Source organism: Pezoporus flaviventris, unplaced genomic scaffold (assembly GCF_033815535.1).
Source record: "Pezoporus flaviventris isolate CSIRO_AGI_PZ_B2104156 unplaced genomic scaffold, CSIRO_AGI_Pfla_v1 ptg000001l, whole genome shotgun sequence".
Classification (NCBI taxonomy): domain Eukaryota; kingdom Metazoa; phylum Chordata; class Aves; order Psittaciformes; family Psittacidae; genus Pezoporus; species Pezoporus flaviventris.
Window position 1 is genome coordinate 18,587,804 of NW_026892549.1, and position 20,893 is coordinate 18,608,696.

General features: G+C 40.9%; 1 protein-coding gene across 3 annotated transcripts in view; it reads left to right on the top strand.

Annotated features, from left to right (window-relative positions):
- The window catches only part of PRKG1 (protein kinase cGMP-dependent 1), a 483,102-nt gene that overhangs the window by 39,563 nt on the left and 422,646 nt on the right, over positions 1-20,893 (top strand). Inside the window, exon 1 of one of the 3 annotated variants that reach the window (XM_061446725.1) lies at positions 9,314-9,418. The exons of the other annotated variants lie outside the window; for them this stretch is intronic. The gene's annotated coding sequence lies outside the window, so the exon portion shown is untranslated. Of the gene's footprint in view, positions 1-9,313; positions 9,419-20,893 lie in introns of those variants that run through there. 3 annotated transcript variants of the gene reach the window in all.

A 20,893-nucleotide genomic window follows, 5' to 3' on the forward strand; every position in this document is an offset into this window, starting at 1 on the left:
GTTTTTTTTTTTTGTTTTTTTAATGTGAAATGGACTGTGTGGGTTCACATGAGGAATTTATAGCTAAAATCAGTGGAGGGACATATCCTGTCATTTTCGTCCAAGTCACAAGACCAGTGAGAGAATGCTGGCTTTATCACTCTTCCTATTCAAGTAACTAGAAGCCAGTTGCCCCAAAAGAAGTGGCTTTTTCTTTATCCCCTCAAAGGAAATAACTTGCAAGAAGTAACTGCAATAAGTGAGCACAAACTGAAGAAAGCTGGGTGGTTTTCCATGGTAGAAAAATGCAGTGACAAATCCTTATCTCCTCTTCATCTTTTAAAATTGCTGCTCTGTTTTTCCACACCTTTGACCTCTCACAGGGTATATCCTGGCTGCTAACAGCCTGTCAGCATGAAAAGAATACTGTGAGACCAGATTCATACCAACTGTTGTTCCAGTTAAGATTTTCCAGATCTGCAAACTAAAGAATAGCCTTTTTAACTAGGAAGCTGTAACTCTTGTCGCTTTGCTTTCGTTGTTTTGTACTTGCCATGGGAAAATACCCAGGACTTTAATTTTAAAAGGCTGTTTCATTTGGTGATTGGCAACAGCTGTATGCTTATTCTGAAGACTATGTAATCAGCATATTCTGTTTTCCAGAAGGGAAAAGAAAAAAAATGTAGAAGCAGAATGTAAAACAAAGTGAGAGCTTGTGAGCCTCAGGAAATGTATAGGGCCTGATCTTCTCTTGTCAGAGGTTGTGTATGCCTTGTCATTAACTGAGATAAGGGCAAAATGCTGTGTCATTTATAGAAAATGTTGAATAAGATGAAGAATGACTTGTTTTTGTGAGTTAACAGACTTAGGATGAATTGAATGTAAAGCTGGGGAATCTGCCAATATTCCAGAGATTTGGTTTTGGGGGGGGAGGAGCTGCCTGTGAGTTGTATTTAGGAGTTCTGTTTAAAAAGAATTAAAAAAGCCCAACAAACACTTGGTTGCGTAGCCTTAGGAAAAGTACAACATACATACAAGAGATTTAACAAAATCCTTTCAATGGCCAAATTGGTTCTTTGAAGGCGAATGTGCATGTCTTCTGTGGATTAAGGGCATATTTTTAAGTAATTGTAATAGTAAGAAAATCCCCAGAAATATTTGAAAAGCATTTCATATTTAGAGTGTCTGCATAAAATTATCTGCTGGTATCTGTAAGTGGTATAAATGCTGTAGTACCCAGGAGCCATTCATTAATTAAAACGCTCAAACTATAGTTCTAAAAAACCCCAACCAACCAAAAACTCAACCTCTTTCTTAAACCCCATGCTTTCCTCTTTCTGAAATACTTTGGAGGATGCTTGCAACATAATTTAACCACAAGAAAAGGTTGGTTGAGGTGATTGAGGGACCTGTGATCAGGAACTGAGACACGCCTGCAGTGATTGCTTCCTGCAGTGTGGGACAGGAGCTGTGAAATCAGATGAGGGATGGTGGCCTCTTTAATCGTGTTACTTTCTGATTTTGGTGTTGTGCTGCAGAAAACATAACATGAAAAGCAGTCAGCAGCAATGGATGTAGTTGTGCAACCTTAATTTTTCTTTTTTTCAGTATCAAGATGTAATTTGGTATGACTTGTCCAGTGACCAATTAAAATGTATTTATCATTTGTTTGAGAGTAATTAACTGCTGTGGTTGCTTTTATGTGCTATGAGATAAAGCTTTGATCCATCTGAATGTAGTTTAACATTGTTCTGAAAAAGAATTTTTGTGCCTGCAAAAATCTGCTAGTGCTTGATTAAATGACATCTATTAATATCTGTTTTTTTTTTTTTTCCAGTATGCAGGATCTAGGGGGTTAGGACTTTTGGGTTAGGACTTTACTGGTATGTGTTGAGTGGTGATGGGACGTGCCTACCAATATGAGATGTGGCCAAGAGCATTGCCTTGTGGAATAATCTCCCTTAGGCCCTTGCTGAATCATAGAATCATAGAATCGTTAGGGTTGGAAAGGACCTTAAGATCAGCTTTCCACTCATCTTTGAGGCTGTCAAGGGGACAGATTGACTTTTCTCTTCCCTTTCTATCAGTGTGGTGCCCTAACACCCTATTGCAGTTTTCCTGTTTCGCTTCAGATGCCTGATTTGCACGGACAAGCTCTTGAGTGCTGTGAAGGACAGCCTGCTCATGTAGCAAGTGCTGTTGAATCTAGGTATATGGGACTTGTTGCTTAGCTGTCAGCCCAGGCCTGAATTTATCTCGAAGGCTGGGCAAGGCAGCTTGGCAGAGTTGCCTTGTGAGCAGTCTCCTCTCGAATTCCCAATACCCACCTTGCTCTGCTTCTGTTTGCACAGCAGGTGCTGAGTGCAGAGCCTCCTTGCACTGTACGGGGATGAGGTTTTATTGTGAAGAATGATACATTTCCTGACAGAAGTTTTAACGGGCAGCATGTCAAGCATAGTGGTGAATGCAAGTCAGTCAAATGTTATTTAACACTGTTTTGACAGGTCTGGCTTGGCAGTGGAGGTGGTGCTGGATGGGGCTTTCTTCTATGCAAGAGGCACACGTGTGACTCACACCTCGGAGTCAGTGCTGCTTAATGCCTTGTGAAGTGGCAAGCGTGAGACTGTTGATAGCTTAGTTTTTTTTGTATAATGCAGCCTTCAGAGGTTTTGGTTACTAGCAGTGGTAAGGAATAACTGTATAGTATTTAGTTATTATGCAGAAGACTTTACTGGCATGCAGTGTTTTGGGTCATCTGTGAAGTATGCTTGTTTAATCAGGTAATGTTTATGCTGAACGTAACTCAAAGGACCAGAGGCGTTTTATTCAAAGGAAAGTAAACAATTCAGTGGACAAAGCTGTTAAAGCCACATATTTATTTTAGCATTTTCTGTCTGATTCTTGCTTTGATGAGTGATGGCAAGATTAAACTTTGTTGCAGTTTCCATTTAGTTCTGCTCAGTAGCAATAAGCAACGCATACTTCTGAATTTTTGCTGCTTTTTGATATTTGTTTTAGCAGAATAGCATAAATACACAATGTTTTAAAGCAAACTAGTTCTGTTCAGAAACAATACTAAAATCTTTGTGGTGGTTATATGCAAAACAAAACTATTCATCAAGTACAGTAGTTTTAAATGAGCTAGCACCACATAAATGAAGGAAGGCTGTCATTAACATAGAAACTTTTTTTTTAGTTGTAATACATCTCCATAAATTAATTTTCTACATAGTTAACCTCTTGCCCTCTTATCTGTATTATTGAGTGAATGCTGTAGGTAGATAAAGTACATCAGCAGAAAATGAGGTCCCAGACCATGGACACAGATGCCTTCACTCCAGACTTTCTGTGAAAATAGTTCTGAGCTGTAGCATCCTGTGTTCCCAAATACGTGTCTTACTTGTCTGAAATGAATAACCCCCCATCGCACCAGATCAGAGTGCTCATACTGAGCAAAAATGTACGTAGTAGCACAAAATTCAGGCTAGCCAGCTGCTTGCAGCATGCAGACTCACTGGGAAGGCAAGTGAATTCCATGACTTTACTAAACATTGTCTTACTGAACACCAGGTGCAAAACATGAGTCAAGGGGAAAAAATTACCCCTTCAGAGAGTTAAAAACCCCACATTGTCTTGATATGTACCTCTTTATTTGGTTATCCTGCTTGGCATAGATATTGTGGGATGCTAAGATTTCAGAAGTCCTTGAGTATGAACCTCACCTTGAGGGAAGTGGTACTGGAAGGCTGTACTTTTTGAACTGGAGATGGTGGCATAAATGCCACTTACTTTCATAAATGCCTGTGCTGCTGGTATGTATTCTCTTTCTCATGATGACAAAATATTTGCATTTATAGTAGGCTAAAGGATAAATACTTGTATAAACGTTTTCCATGTGCTGTTTTGCCATTTCGAGGGGGTACATGCAGGCAGAGAAGTCCCTGACATTCATGGTTTGTGTTTTAGTTTTGAACTGCTGATAGAACAGGGAAAACTAAAAGTATTTGCTACATTAAACTCTAAATCAACACAAATAATTCCTTTCTTTTTCTCTCAGCATCTACAGAGAGTGGTTTGGTTGCAAGTTTGCACGTTGCTTGGATACATACTGTATATACTGACACCCTAAACATCTGAAATTTCATTAAGGTCTTTTGGAAACAATGGTAAAGCACCTACCTGGAGTGTTTGTGTCACGGAGGTAGCCACAGTGTATTTGTGAAACAGCCAGGACTTGCATTTTGCAATGCTCATGCAGTCACTGGTTTCCTTGGAAACTAGTGCCTGAGCATGTATAGCCAAACTTGAACACAGATGCCTGGTTTCAGAGTAGAAAATGGGCTCCGAGACTTTAAAAAGTAGGACTGGCATATTTGGACTGTACTTCATGCTTGTTTAGGAGCTTGTTAGGAACAATTGTGAACTAGGATATCACTGAAAAAAAAACCATCATCATACTGCAATGCTTTTGCTCCCCAAAGCTGTGTTTCTTTCTCCAAAATTCCTTTTTTTTTTTTTTTCGTAAATTTGGTTTGTGAGCATATTTATTGGAGGTGTATCCTGTTAAACACACAAACTCTGTCAGGAAAGCTGTGAACTGGCTCTGTAATGTGGGCTTGAAGTGGATAAGAAAACTACCCAGCCAGGTCAGCTTATTTTGTTCACTTATTTAATATTCTGTGATCATGGGTGATTTGGACAAATAGTAGAAATCATAATGTAGCTGGCTGGGTTGACCAAAAGTGAAACTGGAGTCTTGTAGATATACGTATATTTTGTGTTAAATGTGATATCCTAGGTTCAAGAGAAATACAAACAGTGATAACTACGTATGTGCATGTATGTATTTATTCACGTGTGGGAGTGTTGCATTAATACAAATACACTATGAGATGGACTTTTATTAGGATAGAAAACAATCACACTTTCATATTGGTGGAGGATATGGATTTTTTCCCAGTATCAACTAGGAATGTCAAAATGCTGCTGGCTTCTGTGGCTTAGCAGCCACAGAGTATCATTCAGATTCAGGAGTGAAGGAGTAAATAACTGGTGACATGGATGTGATGAAAATCTAAAGCTACTGCTCCCTGCCCCCAGTGTAAGTGGGTCCCTGGGATCTGTCAGTGCTTGTTACTATTTAAACTGACTATTTGATGTCAGTTGTGTGCAAAGATCCACTGGCTGAGGGGAATTCATTAGTGCTCTTGTAGTCTACAGGCTAAATGAGAAAAATAACTTTCTTGGTGGGTTACATTTCTGATGAATAGAAGAAATCAATTTCTGTATGACTCAGGCAACAGCAGGGCCAAGGCAATAGCCAAGCACTTAACAAAGGGGTAAATAAACCAAATGTGATGCAAATAATGCCATTCAGCTATACATTTATGCTTGTTGGAAACAATAGCTATCTTAGTAGCTATAGAGATGCTTTGAAAATCCTGACTCTTAAAAACCTTAGAAGTTCCTTTAGGTAAAATGGGAGATCAGGCATCTGCCTTTCTGAGTTGGAAATACATATGCAATGGAGTCAGCATCCATGTCTTTGCCTTGAAGTTTCACTATTGCTTAAATTACTGAAAGTCTTACAAGAGGTTACATGCGAGGTTTAACAGTGGCTAAACTTGGTCACATAGAGGAGAGACACATCTTTCAGCAGCTGCTGTGTTTTGTTGTTTGATACATATATTTAATAGACAAAACAGATAAATGACTTTGATACCTGATAAATTACATGTGGTCTTCAACGGGGCTGTTCAACATAGCTGTCACCAAGACCACAGCTGCAACTGTAGCAGCTCACTTCTGTCTTTGGCTAGGCAGCTGGCTTCCCTGCATTGGAGGATGCAGAAAGAGGTGTGAGGGGGCTGTGGAGGGGAAAGGAAATTATACTTCCTTTCCAGTTTTCTGCAGTTACCTGAAGCTGGATATGAATCTGCAGGGCGAGATTGTACAATCCGAGATTATTGTGATTTGCAGTTTCTGTGGACTGGATTCCTTTGCATCTGTTCCCTTCACCTCTGCTTCCAGGTTCCCACTGGGGTCCCTGCATGTCTTCTCTGTCCTGTCTGTGGCATGTGCTCTGGCATTATGTTCCTAGAGGCCTCTGCCTTCATGCCACTGTCCTTCTGCTCACCATGGCAGGGCAGACTGCTCTTCCCAGGAAAGGCCTGTCTTCTTCCTTCTCTTCTGAGCCCTCAGTTACTTCCCTGGGTGTCTTGTTCCTGCTCCATCTTCTTCAGCCCAAGATTTTTTTTCTCATCCTATGGATGCTTGATCTTCTTTTCTCTCTCAACCCCAAAGCTCTTCCTTCTGCAAAGCTGTCAGATCTGATAGTGTAGACTTTACATCTCCCTAAAAACCTGCCTTGTTTCCTCTATGCATCAGGAGGCAGAAAGCCTCCAGTGGCTGTAGCACAAGATACTGCAGGAGGCTTGATTTTCGTGACAACCCAGTTTTTCTAGTGTGCCAGTTTGTACAAAATCAGTTGATTCAGAACTGATCAGATGTGACTTCCTGTGGGCCTGCTGTTATGGGCAAACTAATTTCTGCTTCTCATGCTGCCCTAACAGCAATTTGGCTGGGGGTGCACAAGGACTTCGGAGGGGACACAGCCAGGACAGCTGACCCTAACTGAGCAAATGATATTCCATGCATTATGATGTCATGCTTGTCCTGGGTTCAGCAGTAGCAGTCGTTTTTTCTCCTTCTCAGCAGCTGGTGCAGTGCTGTGTTTTTGACTTTTGGCCTGGGGAACAGCGCTGATAACACTGATGTTTTTAGTTACTGCTCAAATGTTTAGTCTGACCAAGGACTTTCTGAGTCTCATGCTCTGACAGGGAGGAGGGGAAGCCGGGAGGAAGCAGAGACAGTACATCTGACCCAAACTAGCGGAAGAGGTATTCCATACCACAGCACGTCATGCCCAGGATGTAACTGAGAGTTACCCGGAAGGGCTACTTCACTGCTTGGCCGGGCTGGTTTTCGACTGGTGGTATCATATTCTCTCCCCTTGTTATTTCCCTTATCATTATTATTATTGGTGGTAGCAGTAGTGGGTTTATGTTATACTTTAGTTACTGGGCTGTTCTTATCTCAACCTGTGGGAGTTCCATTCTTTCCATTCTCCTCCCTGTCCCTCCAGGGGCGGGGCGGGGGGAGAAAGGGCAGGGGGGGGGAGTGGACTTGGACTGCATGGCTAACTTGACGACAGGGTTTCAACCACGACAATGTTCAACATACAGAGCTGGGGGAAGATGGAGGAAGAAGGTGGACATGTTTGGAGTGATGGTGTTTATCCTCCCAAGTAACCATTACACATGATGGAGCCCTTCTTTCCTGGACATTGCTGAATGTATACCTGCTTATGGGAAAGAGTGAATGAATGCCTTGTTTTGCTTTGTTTGTGCAACGTTTGCTTTCCATATTAAACTGTCTTTATCTCAACCCACGAATTTTCTCACTTTTCTAATTCTCTCCCCATCCCACTGAGAGGGGGGAGGGTGTTGAAGTGAGTGAGCGGCTGTGTGGGGCTTAGTTGCTAGCTAGGGTTAAACCATGACAATACGTTTTGGCAACCAATGTGGGGCTTGAAGAGTTCAAAATAACAACATATTTGATTGGCATGTGCTAGATCAAATTTACAACTGTTATTGCTGTTTAGGTATTAACTGTCAAGTTTTTGTGTTTGCCATGGGGCTCACTTGCCTCATTGTATATTAGAGTCTAATGCTCATTAGCAGCTGATTTTTGCTTTTGTTGCTTGCTGTACTGCTCTACTGCTTATCACCTTACTGTGCTCTGCCTGGGAACAGCAATGGCCATACGACTGGGCTGGCAGATGACCAGGGCACCACTGCTGGTTTTGTGCTGCTGTACTGCACAGGCTGGAATCCCAATATGAACTCGAGTTGGAGGGACTATACTGTGGATAAGTCCCTGTGGGAGCAGGACACCCTGAAACATCTATGGCCATGGATAAGTCCATGCTAGAGCAGTTACGTCTTGAAGCATCTGTGGCCATGGTTATGTCTGTGCTGCAGCAGGTGTATCTTTGAAGAGATTGTGGGCCAAGAATAAGTCCATGCTGCAGCAGGTACACCTTAAAACATCAGTGGCTGTGCATGAGGTCATGCTGGAGCATCTCACAGTGTGTGACCATGGATAAGCCCAAGACAGAGCAGGTCCACCCTTGGAAGGACTACAGTCATGGATAAGGCCGTGTTGGAACATGTTAACTTTCAAAGGGACTGTGGCTGCAGGTATGGGCATGCTGGAGCAGGTATCTCCGAAGGCATTGTGGCCCATGGAGAAGGCCAAGCTGAAACAGGTGCACCTCGAATCATCTGTGGCTATGGATAAGTCTGCTGCAGCAGGTATACCCCTGGAGAGACTGTGCTTCATAGATAAGGCTCTTCTTGGAAGAGGTACACCCCTAAGGGACTGCAGTCTGTGGATAAGTCAAAGCCAGAGCAAGAGCAAGGGGAGGAGTTCACTGCAACACTAAACCCTGTGGCTTGGTTCAAAGGGATGAGGAATGGAGATTGTAATGGAAATACCTTTAAATTGTTGTAACCTGGGATTTGAGTTGTATGTTATGGTAATTACTATAGCAGGAACCCCTTGGTGCTAGCCAGGCTAGGAGCAAGGGGAGTTTGTTGTAGTGATAAACTCTTTAGTGGTAATGCTTTTGAGTTGTATTGACAAAACTTCATGATTCATACCATGTGATGGCTGTTATCCTGCAGTGACTCGATGTCTTTTTGTGCTGCTTGATGAAGTGCTGCTCCAGCTCAATGAGGTTGTATTTTAGTATTTATCATTACTTGTCCTTATTGCAGTCCTGCTGATGGACCAAGTAACAGAAACGTCTCAGCAGTGCTGAGTGTATGGACAGAAAAGTGATCTAGATTTGTTAGAAATACGTGTGTATATACCTTCATGCATAACTTGTGTCTGAGTGCTCAAATGGTGCTATTTATCTAAACTTGCTAGATATTTAAAAAAACTTGTAGTGTGTATATGTATATATATAAATATATATAAATATACTTTTTTCCTTATTTGCATATTTAAATCCTGTTAACACAGCAATTGCACAAACAAGAGAACACATCTCCCACTCATCAGACACTTGATTGCTTTCTGTTTTCCCAGTAGAAGCCTAGCTCCGAGAGGCACGCAAGAGAAGTGAAGCATGGAGAGGCAATGGCTTTTCTCTATTAGCAGTATACCAAAACACATATGTATTCAGATACTGTGATAATGAGTATGTTGGGAGAGCTTAATTAAGGCAGATACCCTGGTTTTACTTGGCATTACTTTGGTTCAGGTTGCTGAAAAAGAGGTGCAGCCTCTGACTTGCTGTTTGAAGTTAGATTTGTTGCTGTGGGAAGGTAATTGAAGTTTCACAGCTCTTCTGCTTGGAGAAGGGACACAGGTGGGTGCAACTATCTTATTTTGCTGCTTCTTAACTGACTCTGACAAGGTATCTCAGAGCCACAGCTTGCTTTGGCAGGAAAAGCTCACATGGTCTTCTTTTGGCAGTGGCACAGTTATCTGTTGCTGGTGGGTATTGTATTGTGGCCCAGCAGTCTTTCATTAGAGGAGTCCCAAGGGAATGCTAACTGCCTTATTTCCCTCCATTCATTTGCAAGATTTATTAATGTGCCTGCAGGAGAGCACACACCGTCAAGGAGTGTTTTCTGCAGGCATAGCAAGCATGAATACTAGAGTACATTAGCTAGTAATTGCAAACACAGGTATGTTATGTGTGCAGCTGCTGTTTGTTAGGGCTTAGGCACTGGGGAAAATGATGTTTGGCTCTGTTTGGTGGCAGACCTGACCTCTGCTCCTGTTGTGCAGAAAGCAGCTGTTCTACCTTCTGCTTTGCAAGTGGTGTTATTTTCTCATTGACCATCATAGCAGGTACTTCAAGTGCATGTGTTGTCCATGACTGGGAACAAATTCTCACTTCACTTTTAAATCCACAACATTTTTTTTCCCCTTTGGACTTTGCAGAAGGATAACTGTTGCTGATATTTAGATAGGCGAACCAAGTCCAAAAGGGACATCGTCGAGGAAATCTCAGCTTTTTGATCTAACCCTATTACTCTTGCATGGACACAACAGTTTTTTATTTTATTTTTTATTTGAAAGCCTGAAAGAGGAAACCACTAGCCTTACTTAGCATATATAAACCCAGGTTAAGGCATTATCCTAGCATCTGCAGGTAGACATGGAAAAGCTTCCACAGAGAGTGAGGCTGCTCCATCAGCATAGTGAGAGCAAACACATGGAGGAGCAGAGTGAAATTAGGCAGAACCAGGGACATGAGTTTGTGTCACTCACATTTCACCCCTGGAGCACAGTGGCTCTTTTCTCTCTTCTTGTTTCAACTGGAAATTCTAACTATGAGCTATAGAGGACTTTCAATTGCAGGTTTAATCAAAATGAACCTGTTCCCATTTGTTTTTTGCAAGTTTTTCCACCACAAAGATTCTTGGTACAGTCTGTGATGGGCAACTGTTATAGTTTGGAACTATGTTATTTGATTAAGCTCACTGGATTTAGTGGCCACAAAAATTTTGGCTGCAAGGCTAGTACTGAAGAATGCTACTGTTTAAATAGAGCCAAACAATCTTCCAGAGCATGGGGGCAGAGGTGTTAAATCAATGCAAAATTTATGATCATGTAGCAAACAAAATGTAAGGCTTCATGAACCTGTGCCCTGTTTGCATGGCATAGGATCTGGCAGTGTAAGTTAGGATAACCTGGCTTAATGTACTGAATTAAATCAGATGTCTTAAGGATGGTCAAGACAACTGTGTAAAATGTGGATCCTTGTATAATGTACCAAGAAAGTATGATCTTTGCAGGTATTTTAAGTTTTAATATAAGCTGGAGGAGCCTTATGAGTCTTAGATGCTAGTTCTTGAATGGTACCTGAAGCTTAAAAAATTTACATATTGTGCTTGCATAGTTGGAAGCCTTCAGCTCCATTACCTATACTGATTCTGTTGGTCAGCCCTTGAAATATTTTTTTACTTTGTTCATACTGAAGAAATTATACATTATGGGGAGATTCTTCTTCCAAGCTTCTTAATGGAATTTTCATTAAGTTCAATTGAAGAGTACAATACACAAAAAAGCTAACTTGATGTCAGGTTGCTTGTTCTGCATCTTCTTCAGAGTTGCCTCGGCATTCCATTTGACTTTACAGTACAAAATGTGAGAGAGGCCATCACACCCTAAATTGCAAATATTTGCAGCCTGATCAAATCCTACAGGTTACCAAGAGACAGAGAAGGCAGAACTGAATGATGCTAGGTCCTGGGCATGGAGCCTGATCATCACCCATTGATGCTTCAGATCCATCTCTTGAAGACAAGCAGTGCTACATCTCTCTCACACTGCTGTTTTCTTCCTTCTGTGAACATGAAGCAGAACATGATGTGCTTGTTTTAAACCTTTCTTGTGCTCTGCACATTTTCAGAAGACCTAGAAATTTCTCTTTATCTATTTGTGTTGGTAATCCTGAGATTGCTGAAATGCAGCCATTCAGTGCCTTGATACCATTTTCTCTAGATTGCTTTGTAGACTCAAGTGCACTTTCTTGCAGTACATATACTGAGAAGAAAAGTCAGGTACCTCAGCAAATTACTATGAAAGCATTGGAGAAAAAAAAGCAGAATATGGTTGGTCTTTTTTTTTTTTTTTTTGTGTTTTTTTTTTTTTGAGTGAGATGCTATCCCTTTGTGGCCCATGGCCTATTCTCTTTAAAATGTATTTGTTATGCAGGAAGGGATTCTGAGAAGTCAAATCAGTTGTCCAGTTGTGCGCTTGTCTAAAAAGGTAAAACAGATACCATACTGACAGAGATCTCTCTGTATGATAAAACTTCAGCAGGCAAGGTTTGATTTAAGTGATTATAAAAAAAATAAATAATCATTCTAGCCCTAATCCTAATGTACAGTAATTTTCATCACAAAGTTTTCTTTCACATGCTATAGATGTCCAAGTATGCAATCTTATTTATAAAAAAAGGGGGGGGGGCAAAAATACTCTGAAAGTTTATAATGATTTTAAAACAAGAATCTGAAAGTGCTGAAACTTTATGTTTACTATCTGAAAAGGCTTTCCTTAAAAGCAGCCTCCTTCTGAATGCAATTCATTGAAACCTGTCTTTTACCAGCAGCTGTGTCATGTTGAATAAAATAACTAATCAAAGTGTGGCTGATTAACAGCCTGCTGATGTGTTCTCTTTGATTGGTAAAGTCTTGGTTCACAGCCATGCATGGCTAAGCAGAGATTTTTTTTTGTGGAAGGCTAAGGTTAAGAGCTTATCCTTACTACTGGTGCTTCAGTGGAAATCTTAATTTTTTTTTATATGCAAGCCTCAGGTAAGTCATGGTTATGGTCATTTAACAGAAGAGATTAGTTCTGGGCAACAAAAGCAAATTCTCAATCAGAGAATGTAATAAAATGGTGATGCTACAGCTGGTTCCTTACAGCCTCTAAATATAGACAAAATAGCATGTAGTAGAGAAAAAAAATGTTTGCTGAGTTAACTGGTCTATATTTAGGTGCCAAACAAAGATTTCTGCTTTTGACCCTCCCCCTCACATCCTCCAAACCGCTTTTTATACTGTCTGTAAATGTCTTGTCTGTTTGTGGATTCTGTTCTTTGCAAAAAGAGTGATTCTAAGTGGCAGGGAAAGGACATCTGTCACATCTGAAAAAATCAGAAAAAGCAAGCTCTTAGGCACACACTCCCTCTGTTCAGTTTTGTTCTCTCTCCTTGGCCCTTTGTTAGCACTACATCCATAGGCTGTTTTAGGTACAAAACAGTAATGCTTTCAGAAGCCAAAACCCCCAAACTCTTCTCTGTGACCAAAGTCTTACTGATCGCTATAAAAAGTATGAGCTAAAAAATAAGCATTTTCCTTTATATGGAAAATCACATTTTTATCTTGCAGTAGGTTCTCTTCCTGCTACCACTGTTGGTACTGATTGTATGGTTAGCCCTTTGTTTGTGTATGCATTTTCTTTTTTTTTTTTTAAGGAAGCAAATAGCATAATCGTCTTGCCAGAAAAGATTAGGAGAGGGAGTCTGCAGATCTGCAACAATCATTTTCTGCTTTTGACAAGGAGGATTTCATCTGCCCACATTAAGTGCTTCTTAGAACTTCAAGAATCGCCAGAGTGCAGTATGAAACTTGTTCCTTTATTTTTCCTTTTAAAGATGTGTTGTTCATTTGTTTTTTGCCACATAATTTACAAAATGTTGGGCAGCTTGGAGCACCTGGTGTACATAAAACCTGAGAATTGTGGTCAGCATGAGCTTTGGTCTGCCCCCATCATTCCAGTCTGTGATCTCTCTGGCTTTCAGTGCTGATTAACCAGCATTTATAGTCTTAATTTTTGAATCCCAGAGAATATGTTAACTGTAATTCCTTTGTAAGCATGAGCATTTGGTGATTAGCAGTTAGGTTTCATTCCTAATTAAATAGCAAGCTACAAGGCATAGTCTTTAACAAAAAAAGGACACTTAAAATTCCAGTGCTGTTGCTTAAGGAACAATTGATTTTTCACAGGCAGAGAAGTTTTCCCAATTTCCACCTACATAACAAAACTTCATACAGATATAGGTTAATAACAGATTTATTTAAGGTTTTCTTTTCCAATTAACCTGAGAGTAACTCACACAAGCATCTTTAAAATTGGGTTTATGTCTGTTATAGAGATGTCAAGAGTGTGAAGAGCTGACAATTTTGAATGGTTAAAATTCAGGCTAGGAACTTTCTGTACTTTTTTCTTCTTTTTTGCCTAGTGTAAAGGCTGTGTGGGCCCCAGCTTGTTTCTTGGCAGGTATAGCTGATCATTTGGGATGTCTGCTACTAACTTCAGCTGTGTGTGCTGGGCATATCTGTCCAAAAAAAAATGAAATTAGAGCCACCTGCAAGTAGTAATTCTGCCTGGCACTTCTTTGTTCTCCTTGACCTCTCTTGTCTCTACAGACTTCTCTGAACTGCTTGGGGGAGAAATATGACAACTGTAAAGCTGAAACTCAGGGAGTTATCTTCCTCAGGTGCATTTTTGATTGCACTCATGCTCTTTGATGTTGGCTTGATGGCACAGGACAGCCCTCAGCTCTCAGGCATTCGCTGTACCTTAGAGGCTTTGGTAGGAGAATTTCAAAGATGAAATGTCATCAGGAATTCAATTTCCTAACCAGGTTCAGTTGAGGAATTTCTTATGTATTGTGGTTTCAACGCAAGTCACACATTTTAACTGTAAATGCTGTAATCTGAATTGGTTTAGATGGGATTTCTATGTTTGCATGTTCATTTGCTGCCTTCTTCAGACTCCTGGATGGGATTTTTGCAGAGGTAGCATCTCCTGACTTACTGTTAGCTGAGTAAGTTAATTGGTCTTATGCACGGGCCTCTCTGCATTTGACTGTGGCATAATCATCAGAATGATCATGAAGCCTGCTTATTTTGAAATTGTGCACTGGATAATGATTAAAAAATGTCTAGCTGGTTCTAACAAAACTACGAAATACTTGAGCATTGTCAGTTTTGTATGTTGTTGAATGCTTGTCTGACCTCCTCAATAATTCTTGTGAAAGTGTTGATCACAGGGGCGTCATTCCAATATGGGAAGATGGCAGAGGCGTGGCTGACGATTTTGTTCTGAGGACCAAGGTTAAGCATGTTAAACGGTTGAACTCCTTTCTCACTCCCAGTCTCCTTTGCTGTTCTTGGCAGTTTATTTCCTTGCCCATAAGATAATGCAAGGCCTTCTCCTTGCTTGACAGCCTAGCAGGATTTATAGCTGTGCCTTATCCTGCTACTGGTAAAAGGTTATAGTGTTTTAAAAAAATAATAGTTGTTATAATTCAAGTGAAGAACAAACACTGGGATTCCTGTTCTCCTCAGTGTACACAAAATTGCATACATACCTTAACTCAGATTGGAATAGGAAAGACATTATTCTGAGAATACTTTTCCTTTTTTTTCTCTCCCTGAAATGAGCTGTCTAAATAAAACACTTTGTTTTAATAATACAGAGATGTTAGGGCTCCACACACTGCATACAATTTCCTTGACCTTTATAAATAGAACACCATTGCATCTCTATTGCAAAAAAAAAAAACCAACCTGCCTGAAAGTAGCATACGTATTTATTAACTATCATACCTAGGAATTGCTAGATTTTATTCCTTGAACAGAAAGACAGATTGTCCAAGTAGGATTTGGACAGATGAGCACCATATATACCAGCTCTCTCGGACCACTGCTGAACAAGTGCAGACACATATACATAAAACCTGCAGATGAAAACTGACTGTTGTATTCCTAAATATCTTCCTTTGGATTTGAGCAAGAATCATAGAATAGTTAGGGTTGGAAAGGACCTTCAGATCATAGTTCTAACCCCCCTGCTATGGGCAGGGACACCTCACACTAAACCATGCCCAGGGATGGAGCATTCACAACCTCCCTGGGCAACCCATTCCAGTGCCTCACCACCCTTACAGTAAAGAACTTCTTCCTTATATCCAATCTAAACTTCCCCTGTTTAAGTTTGACCCCATTACCCCTTGTCCTGTCACTACAGTCCCTAATGAAGAGTCCATCCCCAGCATCCCTATAGCCCCTGTGATTTGTTGAGCACCTTGTGAAGCTAATGCCACCAGCTGCTGAAATCATATGCTGTAGGGAAACAAAAATATTGATGTTGCTTTTAGCATCTGTTTAGGAACGCTGCACCTAATATTTTAGACAGCTAAGGGACACTAGGGTTAAATATGAGGAAATAGGTGACAATAGGGGGAAAACTGGCATGAACAAGAAAAACTAATGGATGCTAGTTCTTAGTGTTTCATAATGGAGAAACTTGGGACGTTTTCATTTCTAGAGTGACTCAGTTTCATAAGGACACAGTTAAGTTTAAGCGCATTTCCAAAGATCTGTCTGTGCATGATAGCTAGCTAAAAATATTCTGTTGGGTGAGTAAAGGTATTTCATTTAAGATAGGTGAATCTTACATGACTCAGTTGGTGACCTACACAGTGTGTGTGTAAGGGTAAATAAACTGAAGTCTGTTGGAAATAGAGGATGTTTCAGTTTCAAACTTGCTGTAAAGGTAGACATGAAAGTGCATGTCCCTAGACGAAGTGCATAGAGATCGGCTGCTGTTTCTTGCTATTGTCATGGAATTCTCTTTTAGCTCTGACTGCTGTTGCTGTTTGCTAGCTGAGACAAGGTCATAGGCTGTATTTAAATAAAACCAAAAAAATACTGACAGTTTTGCCAATTGCTCACTGACTTCAAAAGTTTGTATGTTTTTGTTCCATAAATTCACTAAAGGGAGGTTTTTTTTCTGGAGTTTCATTGTCCCTTACTTTCGTTGCTTATAGGTTTAACACATGCTTGAGCTGATCTTTTTAATCATGTTCTGCTTGTGAACATGCAGTATATTAGAATATAGGCAAAGAGCTTGTATCTGCCTTTGATTCTGAAGCAAAGAACTGCCTGAGCATCTTTTAAGTGGATTTAAATGTCGTTCAGGTAACACTCTAGTTCTGTGGGGGTTAAATTGGATCTGAAATTGTTTCAGCTCACTCCAGTAGTTCCTGTCTCCTATACCAAAATAACTCTGCTCCCTGGCATGCACAGCTTCTCAATATCGTTGACTCTTTCTGTGTCTTGCTTCATGTAAATATTTCCTAAATGCAGCCTGTGGAATGTTGAAGAAACTCAAAATGTGGGAGAGTTGTAGCAGTGCTTTTCAGAAAGTGAACGAAACTGCATTCCTAGTCCTGTAAAATATTTACGACAGAGGAAATGAATTGTTTCCCCAGAGAGCCATGTGTGCTGTATCAGAAGGACCGCTGTTTCTGTCTCAAAGGGATACACTGATTTACTCGGCTGCTTTTCATATGTGGTTGTTTTCACCCCCCTCTCCTGCTCCCCCTTTTCCACCAAATCTGATACAAATACCTCTGCTACTTCCTTTTCTGTTCTTCCACATTAAACCCTCAGGGTCCTTCTAGCTCCTTATTGCCCATTTCCAAGTTGGTCATGTCTTCCTTCAGACTTTTGCCTCCTGGCCTGGGGCTCAGCTTTCTGTGCCTCTCATGTTGAAGATTTTGCTTTCTGGTTTGCTTTGGCTGCTGTTTGCTTGCTCAACTGCCTGGTGGAAGCAGTGAAATAGTTAAGGAGCAGGGACTTGCAGGAGAGCAGGAGGGGAGAAACTATTTGGGCAGGTGGTGGAAGGAAAGAGAAAAGGAAACAATATTACTATGCATTAGGAATTTCAAGGAAGGTGCTCAGGCAAAAAAGGAAGATTATTCAGAGTTGTTTTAATGGGAGCAAGTGTTTCTGAGTTTGAAGATGATGTGGGAAGGTTAATGAGATGTGAGGGTGGTGGGAATTTGGAGAGTAAGTGCAGGTTAGTAATGCAAGAGAAAGAAAATAATCATAAAAGTACATTAGGCATGTGAGCAAAACTGCTTTTCTGCTCATATGATGCAGATGAAGGTAACTTAATTTTGTGCCTTCTTTCTGGCTTTTCTGCCATAGTTCTCAGCCCTGATACCCATTTCTTTTCTCCAATGCCCCTGTTTAGAGTCTTCCTAAACAAGAAAAAAAAAAGGCTTTTTGGTAAGGATCCTGCCAGCAGACTGGCAGCACTTTTAAATTCCAAATTGTGGGGAGAGCAGAGGCACCGATAACTACGTATAGCTATAGCATATGTTGTAGTAGATGCTCTTAAATCGGTACATAGCAAAGTTTGATCTGTTGTGCCACACAGATGTGTTGGGAGAAACATGAGTTCTTGTTAGCACTCTGGCAGTGATGTTGAAGTGTAATACATATATGTATATATTATATGTGTATATATATATATATTACATATATTATATCCCTGATACTGATGTATCAGGGATACTAATGGCTAAGTGGTGTCTTCATTTGTATTTCACCTGACATGACAAATCCTAGATCCAGGGCAACATTTGTAATGGTGGGGTGTTTTTCCAGGTGAGATTCTGTAAACTGGCCATCCCAGAGGCTTGAGGATTAAAAATACAAACCTTCCTAAGGCTTTTGAAACTGTCTTGTATTTCTTTCTCTCAGTGAAATTTGATCAATCTTGATCTTCAATGTATGATTCTTTGCACTTTCAAATGCTTATTGCTGTCTGTGTTCATGGATTTACATACTGGCAAATCGGTATGTGTCTGTCTCTGTTTCCATTATACTTGAATAATCCTATCCCATGTTCTCCCATAGTCTTTTCATTTGCCATGGTTGAAAAAGAATTCCCCCCATCCCTTGATGCAACAAGCTACAGGTACATTTTGCGCATCATGTCTCTGAGGATGGAGACTTGTTTGTTGTCTGCAGGGCCTGTCCTATGATGGTAAATGTGTATGCTTCCCATCACTCACATCTTAATGGACTGCATCTTGAGTATTCCTGTCTTATTAAAGGAATGGCTTTTTTGGCTTGCCGAAGGAGTTAGAATAGCAATCTGCTTAATGCATGTTGTTTTCTATCCTCAAGAAATAAGCAGTGCTCTTGTTTCTCATTGAAGTGGTCCTGTTTGTAAAGAGGAGAGCTTTCACTTGGGAATACCTCAACATCTCCCATGCTGGGATTATGGTTTGCTAGGCTGTAACACCAGTAGGTTACAACTGGTCACAGGGGCAGGTTGCCTTTCTGATCTCCAAAAATTGCTCAGCAGGATCATTTCCCCAGTGAGCATGCTGTTGCTCAGCTTTCCCTGGGTAAGATGTGTTTGTGTTGCTGCATCCTTCTTTTACCTTTGTATGTCCATTTTCATTAGCATTCCCTGAAGACAAGTGATGTCATGAAATGTGAGTTTACTAGTATGCTGACTGTGGAAAAATATTTTTCCCCTTCAATATCCTTTCAGGCTGAGATTCCCGAGAGCATTCAGCTCCTCTGGTGGACAGCTATTTTGATCAAAGAAGGGTCATTTCGCAAAGTCTTCAAGAGCTCTTTATCTTTTCTTTGCCGTCTGTATGAATTTGGTGCCTTTCTCCTGATGTCATATTTGTAACTATTATTATTCAAAACAGTTCTTTTAAGTTCTTTCTGACTTGTATTTATACGTGGCTGTATGGGATGGAATAGGTTTCAGGTATCCCTGGAGTTGTCATGAGAATTGGAGAAATTTCTCTGAATCCCCAGTGCATCTCCTCTTGCCTCCTGTAGATTATTCTTTACTAGATAGCCTAAGAATTTTATGAAGTTTGCCCCGAGACTGCAGCTTTCCAAGCTTGGGGTCATATTGGCTTGTTTGTGAGAAGTCTGCTTCTCTGGAGGTGGTTACCTTGTGCTGCTCTCGTGCCTGCTTTTGAGCTGGGCATCCTTGCTGTGGCTGTTGGATTGCAGTCCCACTTGGAGTACCCCTCAGTGAGGACAGTGCCAAAGCGTGCATCTTCTGCTTCAGAGTGTCTGTATCTTTTTTTGGTTACAGCCAAGGGCAGCATCACAAGCCTAGGATTCTTAGTAGACTTCCTAAAACAAGATTAGCAAGAGCATTTCTGAACAAAAAAGCATCTTATATGAGGCAGTTGCTCTCAGGATATTCTTCAAAGCTCAGCAGGATGGTGACAGTCAATGCTCATGCAGTGCAAATAGGAATTGGAAGATAATTTGGATGTGATGATCTCTCCCCAGTCTGAGTTTAAAGGGAGAGAAACTGCCAGTGGTACTGCCCTGCTACAAGCCCCAGCCTCCCCGCTTTTGCACAGACACCTTTATGAGCTTACTGCTCCATTTAAACATTATCAAGTTGTATGGTTGTTTAGAGTTCATATTGTCTGCCAAAAGGTGCTTGCCCGGCTGTAATCTGGTTTCTTAGCAGACTAGACAGAGCCTGCATGATGGTGCCCCCACAACTCCACTCAGGATTGCTGTATCCTGAAGTGACCAAGAATGCTGGTGGTGCCTGCCTTTAAATCCCTGCAGGCTGCTTCTTGACTCTTGGCAGGGGAGTATGTCTCAAAGCATGGCTACTAGTGCCAGTGCTTTTTTCCTGACTTGTAAAGCAGGAAGAAATATCTCTCCCTGAAATCCCTGCGAATATTTATTGAAAGACAGGCTCCAAGTGCTTGTCTGCATTCTGCTGTCATACACCCATGGCATTTAAGCCAGGGACTTCTCCAGGCAGCTAAAAAGCAAAAGAGCTGAAGCAACATTCCTAGTGACAATAACATCCATCAGAAGTGTTAGGTGAGTATCAGAGTAAATGACCTCAAATCTCTGTCACTCTTCCCCCCTCCCCCCATACCTGACATTTTCTGTGAAAACCAGTCCTATACTCCCACTGGAAGCAGCTATATATTTACGCTGTTGTGACAGTGTTCACTTTCGATGTTCTTATGCCAAAGAGGAACAAAGTGGTTTTGCAGAGCACGTTCACTTCTCCTGGACAACAGTGCATTTGGAAAAGCTTGTGACGTGTTAGTAGCCTCTAATCTAAGAGACGAGAATGAGCTGCCTCTGCTCAGAGGATCTCTAATTGGATTTCTGCATCTATTTAAATTAGGTTATCATCCACTTGGCAGATTTCCTGCTTATTCCACCAGGGTGAAGGCCATCTCCGTAGTGGCTATCAGTAACTTTCTTCTTCAGGGCATCTGAATGCAGTTCTCTCTCCACATGTTCATTTATCAATGTGAAGTCATGCAGACCTCAAAATATGCTAATAGACTTGGGGGAACTGTTTTAGTTGCTATTTAGCTAGACTCCTCATACTTGCCTCCAGTCCAAGTTCATTGCTTGGAGCTGCAAGGGTGGAGGTGTCCATAGATAACTGTAAAACATGGATAGCTGTTGCCTTTAAAGGTGACTGAATCTTGCTAACTGAA